The following is a 7,080-nucleotide window of genomic DNA, read 5'->3' on the forward strand; positions in this document are numbered from 1 at the left end:
ATTTGTCAGAATGGTATGACGGATAAGTTTAACTCACATATAGAGTATAGTAATTTGTTTGCACGGATATCAAACCATATTCAACCTGGGAAACAATCATGATTCAAAAACTGAAAATGTTTCACAAGTAAAACTATTCCTTGCACGAATAACACAATCAAAAGAATTATTTATTCGTCCGAATGTTTATTTATCAATCCATTCTCTCTAATAATGGACAGTTTTGAGGAATTTTATTTTCCTACTTAAAACCCATTCATCATACTACTACTCACTAACTTGCGTAACCCCTGTTTTGAGAAATGGGACATCCCATTTCAGGATTTGCCACAGGTAGTTCTACTCACCTGTGACAAATAATGGACTAACACTGTTGAGAAGCATGCACAGTCATTTAGTTTTACACCTTTGGAGGTACAACAGTGTGTTTTGAACATGTCGGATAGTGATATTTTCCTTACTCGGCATCATTACAATGTAGGGATGTACGCAGCTGTGATTACAGATTTGTTTTGCCTGTTTGAAGAGTGACCTATTTATTCGCACAAGGACAGTTGCATTGTCTAACTTTACATCAATACATACAAGTCAAGGTGAGTTTTTTGCTACAATTTAAACATAACTGTTTTTTCCTAAAAAAAATCTACCATACGGCATGTTATAGATACTGATAAAAAAAAACCATATCTGATTGCTATGATAGCATTGCACTGGAATATACAATGAAACCTGTCCCTAATCCGAACACCATGTGGTGTGTTTGGTCAGATTATTCAGGGTGTAGGAAAGTCAGATACTGTTGTATACTATTTGTTGCTATTGTTGAATACGGAACAGTTTACAGATAGGATAGGGAAAGCAGGTGTCATGCACATTAGACAGTTTTCGCTCTTAAGTATATATCCGTTAAACCAAAATCCTCAGAGTTATATATTTTAAAAGAGGTTGTGCGATATGCTAATCTAAAAGACAGCCTATGTTATCCCCCATTATCAGTCTATGAATCTATAGTTCTCCAACTCCTCTTCAATACACTAGGTATTATAAAAAGATGTAGACCCATAATAACTGCAAGAATCTAATTATGTTATTTTTTATCTTTCTCAGAACAACTAACCGTCTCTAGGAAGGATGAATTAATAATATCGATGGAGTGAGTGAACTAAAATGGTAAAATTTGTGTGATAGTCCAAATAAACCATGTTTTAGTTTTTCTCCATACATCATACGTTTTTTTATTCCTTTGTCAAAATCATGACACTAGCCATTATTTTCTGGGGAATCATGGACGATGGGTCCGCATAATAGAAAATGGATCCGTGATGTTACCTATAATGGACTCCTAGGTGTCCATTATGTAATATAATGGTCATATACAACAAAGGAAACTTTACTAGCTGGGTTTTTAAAAAATAACTACACTCATTCAATACATCGATACAAGTCAGCGGTAGAGCGGTAGGGGTTTATATACACGCATCGTTCGCAGTTGGGGTGGACCGGGTGTAATCTTCAGAACTCGACATAACGTCAGGTTACTCCAAGAGGTCTTTCTCTTTCATTTGCCTATTACATTTTTAGAATTATCAGGCTCCCGACTTCTCTAAACAGAAGTAAACTTAAATCATAACTTAAATTTTTCACTTTTTGTTAATTATGTGATTTGACCATGAGAAAAATTTGTTTGTAAATGAAAAAAAAAATCATTCTCGTTATTACAAGTTTTTTCCAGTTATAATATACGTGTATAAAACTGTTGTTTTTTCTCATTATTACAAGATGTTTTCTATTTTTTCTCGTTATAACAAAACTTATATTTTGTTGTTTTCCCCCGAGGATTGTTTTGTTGTTGTTTTTTTCAAAAAGGTTAAAATCTTGTAATAACGATCATAAAAAAATAGAATCTTGTAATAACGACGTTAAAATCTTGCTATAAGGAGAAAAAATCTTGTATTAACGAGAATTAAAATACACAAACAATTTATTTTTTATGGTAGGCCTATTCGGTTTCTGTTATTTGCATTGGTAGGTTCTCAGAAAATAAAAAAAAATAAAAAAAAAATAAAGAAGAAAAAAACCAACAACACGGAAATAAGTGTAATGAAATATTAAAGCTAATGACGTTCGATTGTTTGGCTGCCTTCTTTCCCATTCAGTAATATCAAAGAAAAAAATCCAAATTGGAATTATCTTACTTTACTTTAAACATATTTTATTGTAAAACACAAAAGGATCAGTCACAAGTTATTCCAACTTAAACTTGACCTCCAAAAACTAAAAAAATAACCAAAATATGTACCGAAATATGATCATTCGAATAGAAATACATTTACAACCTCCATATAAAAGGATCAGGCACAAGTTATTCCAACTGAAGCTTGACCTACAAAAACTAAAAAATAACCAAAATATGTACCGAAATATGATCATTCGAATAGAAATACATTTACAACCTCCATATAAAAGGATCAGGCACAAGTTATTCCAACTTAAACTTGACCTCCAAAAACTAAAAAATAACCAAAATATGTACCGAAATATGATCATTCGAATAGAAATACATTTACAACCTCCATATAAAAGGATCAGGCACAAGTTATTCCAACTAAAACTTGACCTCCAAAAACTAAAAAATAACCAAAATATGTACCGAAATATGATCATTCGAATAGAAATACATTTACAACCTCCATATAAAAGGATCAGGCACAAGTTATTCCAACTTAAACTTGACCTCCAAAAACTAAACAAGAGGCCCATGGGCCTTAAACGGTCACCTGAGTTCAGATACAGAATGAAACAAAGACATGCATATAAACACTATATATTTGCCCATCAGGCCCTTGAAGTCCGTCAGTGATTTTATAAATTCGACTTTTTAATCTATGAAGATCATTGGTTCCATCAAATCTGAATTCAGAAGAAAGATTTTTGAACTGTTTATCCATTTCGACCCCTTTTGGCCCCACCCCTCTGGCCACTGGGGGTCGGCCAGGACCAATATGGATATGATGTTAAAATGCTATCTCAGGCTAATTATTCTAACCCAGATTGACTAATTTCCTATGAAAACTAAGCAAATAATGTTCCTAAATGTGTTTTTCCTATATAAACTATAGTGAATTTGACCCCTCCCCAGGGGAAAATCTAAGATCCCAGGGCCAAGAAATTCACAAATATTTGTACAAGGGCCTTAAGACCTTCCAATCTATTCAAGAGTATCTGGTTCCATTAAATCTGTGAATTCAAAAACAAGATATTTTGACCCCTTTTTGGCTCCGCCCCTCCGGCCCCTTGGGGTCGGCCATGACCCATGAATTCAAAAAACAAGATTTTTGAAATTACCATTTTGACCCCTAATTTGGCTCCGCCCCTCTGGCCCCTGGGGGTCGGCCATGACCAATAATGGATATAGATGTTAAAATGCTATTTCAGACTAATAATTCTAACCCAGTTTGACTAATTTCCTATGAAAAATAGGCAAATAATGTTCATAAATGTGGTTTTTCCTATATAGAGCTAAAGCAAACTTGACCCCCTTCCCCAGAGGTTAAACATTAGACCCCAGGGTCATATATATTATTCACAATTTTTGTAAAGGAACTATAAGACCTTCCAATACTATGGCAAAGAATTAGAAGCTACCAGATCCAGTAATATCATAAAAAATGATATTTTTAATGCCAATTTGGTCAGCCGCGTTTTGGCCCCGCCCCTAAGGTCCGCCAGGGGATCAGGGGAGCAATGAAATATTGGTTAAAATCGGTGAAACAATGGCTATCACATAGGCTATAATCATGTGGAACCTTACAAATGGACTCATTTCTTATTATAATGAACTCAAAAAAGCCTTGGAAAAATGTGTTTATCCCTATATAGAAACAACAGTGAACATCTAAAACCCCCTCGCCCAGGGTGCAAGACCCGAGACCAGCAAGGGGTCCATAGAACTGTCCCGATTTTCATAAAACACTTTTAAGAGCTGTCCATGCGTAATGGAAGATAAATAGTGGGATTCAAAAAACCAATTTCCAGTATTTAAGTAATGGATAATTTCCGAAAACCTGTCCATTATTAGAGAGAATGGATAGTACCGAGCCCGCAGGGCGAGGTACAATCCATTCTCTCTAATAATGGACAGTTTGAGGAATTTATCCTACTTAAAACCCATCATACCACTACTCACTACCTTGCGTACCCTGTTTGAGAAATGGGACATCCCATTTCAGGAATTGCACAGGTGTTCACTCACCTGTGACAAATAATGGACAAACAATGTTGAGATGCATGCACAGTCATTTAGTTTTACACCTTTGGAGGTACAACAGTGTTTTTGAACATGTCGGATAGTGATATTTTCCTTACTCGGCCATCATTTACATGTAGGGATGTACGCAGCTGTGATTCAGATTGTTTGCCTGTTTGAAGTGACCTATTTATTCGCACAAGGACAGGTGCATTGTCTAACTTTACATCAAATACATACAAGCAAGGTGAGTTTTTGCTACAATTTAAACATAACTGTTTTTCCTAAAAAAAATCTACCATACGCATGTTATAGATATGATAAAAAAAACCCATATCTGATTGCTATGATAGCATTGCACTGGAATACAATGAAACCTGTCTAATCCGACACCACGTGGGTGTTTGGTCAGATTATTCAGGGTGTAGGAAAGTCAGATACTGTTGTATACTATTGTTGCTATTGTTGAATACGGAACAGTTACAGATAGGATAGGGAAAGCAGGTGTCAGATTAGACAGGTTTCGCTCTTAAGTATATTATGTTTAACCATAATCATCAGATTATATGTTATAAGGGTTGTGAGATATCTGATCTAAAAGACTGCATATTATCCCACCTCAGTCAAGAATCTAGAGTTCCTATTCCTCGTCAATTACAAGTTTTAAAAAGATGTAACAAATAATAATGCAAGAATCTAATTATGTTTTTTTTTCTTTTCAGAACAGTAACAGCTAGGAAGGGGAAGTAATAATTTCGATGGAGGAGTGAACTTAAATGTAAAATTTTGGATAGTCAAATAAACATGTTTAGTTTTCCATACAGCAGCGTTTTTTTCCTTTGTTCAAAATAGACTGTCCATTATTTTGGGGAATAATGGACAGGGGCCCTATAATAATGGACAGTGAGTTACATAATGGACTCCTAGGTGTCCATTATGTAATATAATGGTCATATACAACAAAGGAAACTTTACTAGCTGGGTTTTAATTAAGAAGAAGATTTTTAAACTTTTAGCCTATTTGCCCCTTTTGGCCCCGCCCTGTGCTCCGAGGGGGTTGACCAGGACCAATATAGATGTGATATTAAAATGTTATCTCAGGCTAATTATTCTAAGCAAGTTTGACTCATTTCCTATGAAAATTGAGCAAAAAATGCTCATAAAAGTGTTTTCCCTATATATACTATAGTAAACTTGACCCCCTCCCCAGGGGGAAACGTGAGACCCCAGGGTCATATAATTCACATTTTTTGTAAAGGACCTCAAGACCTTTCCATCTATGAAGAGTATGTGATTCTACCATTTCCAAAAATTTCAGAAGAAGATTTTTGAAGTTATAGCCTTTTTGACCCCTTTTGACCCCGCCCCTAAGGCCCCTGGGGGTCAGTCATGGAAAATTGGTCCCTACACATCTGTGAGTGGAGAAGAAGATTTTCAATTTTACCCCTTTTGGCCCCTCCGATAGTTCCCTGGGGGGTGGGGACCATATAATTAACAATTTTGATTGGCCTTATGCCTTAGAAGGTTTGTGCAAAATTTCATTGAAATTGCTTCAGCAGTTTTGGAGAAGAAGTCGAAAATGAAAATTGTTTACGGACGCACGACGCACGACGACGGACAAAAGGCAATTAGAATAGGTCACTTGAGACTTCGTCTCAGGTGACCTAAAATAACCAAAATATGTACCGAAATATGATCATTTGAATAAAAATACATTTACAACCTCCATATAAAGAAGTACGTTTTGTCATAATGATAAACGAATGTTTATTTATGTTAGTTATCTTTAATCTGCAAAAAAAAATCATTCTTTGACGGAATGACCATGAAAGCATATATCGAGCCCAAACCTCCCTGGTCATGAAATACAATCACACAATCATACAAATACAAAATCTAGTCATTTTTAGGCTACCAAGCGAATAAAATGTAATTGTCAATAAGGAATGATGAACGTAGGTACAACATGATGGATATTATACACGTGCTGACGCCAGCGGCACAAACGTCAAGAGCACAAATACAAACAAGAGATCCCAGAGGGATCTTGGCGCCCACCAAAGATTGATCTATGTCTGACAAATGAAAGAGGGATCTTTTCTCTGCTTTTCAAACTTACACTTCTTTTTTCTGCTTTTCAAACTTTAAACTATCAAAATCCAAGATGGTGGTCGCAAAATGCAATAGGCAGAACTAGGGTCCTAGAGGAACCTACATATGATATTTGAGAACAATCCCTTCAATACTTTCTGAGAAATAGCGGTAATAAACTTTAACTATCAAAATCCAAGATGGCCACCGGTCGGCCATATTGTTGACCGATCAGTCCCAAAATGCAATATGCACAACTGGGGTCCTAGGGGAACCTACATATGAAATTTGAGAAAGATCCCTTCAGTGCTTTCTGAAAAATAGCGGTAACAAACTTTAACTATCAAAATCCAAGATGGCTACCTGGCGGCCATCTTGTTGACCGATCAGTCCCAAAATGCAATATGCACAACTGGGGTCCTAGGGGAACCTACATATGAAATTTGAGAAAGATCCCTTCAGTGCTTTCTGAGAAATAGTGGTAACAAACTTTAACTATCAAAATCCAAGATGGCTACCTGGCGGCCATCTTGTTGACTGATCAGTCCCAAAATGCAATATGCACTACTAGGGTCCTACGGGAACCTACATATGAAATTTGAGAACAATCCCTTCAATACTTTCTGAGAAATAGCCGTAACAAACTTTAACTATCAAAATCCAAGATGGCTGCTGGTCGGCCATCTTGTCGACCGATCAGTCCCAAAATGTAATATGCAGAACTAGGGTCCTAGAGGAACCTA

At 36.0% G+C, this 7,080-nt stretch overlaps 1 long non-coding RNA gene across 1 annotated transcript; it reads left to right on the forward strand.

Moving 5' to 3' along the window:
- Positions 1 to 4,038: 4,038 nt before the first annotated feature.
- On the forward strand, positions 4,039 to 5,067 carry LOC138333131 (uncharacterized). The gene is made up of 2 exons (XR_011209948.1): positions 4,039 to 4,493; positions 4,969 to 5,067. It is a non-coding gene; the product is annotated as an uncharacterized lncRNA (long non-coding RNA).
- The last annotated feature ends 2,013 nt before the right edge of the window (positions 5,068 to 7,080 follow it).

This window comes from Argopecten irradians, chromosome 1 (assembly GCF_041381155.1).
Source record: "Argopecten irradians isolate NY chromosome 1, Ai_NY, whole genome shotgun sequence".
NCBI classification, from domain to species: Eukaryota; Metazoa; Mollusca; class Bivalvia; order Pectinida; family Pectinidae; genus Argopecten; species Argopecten irradians.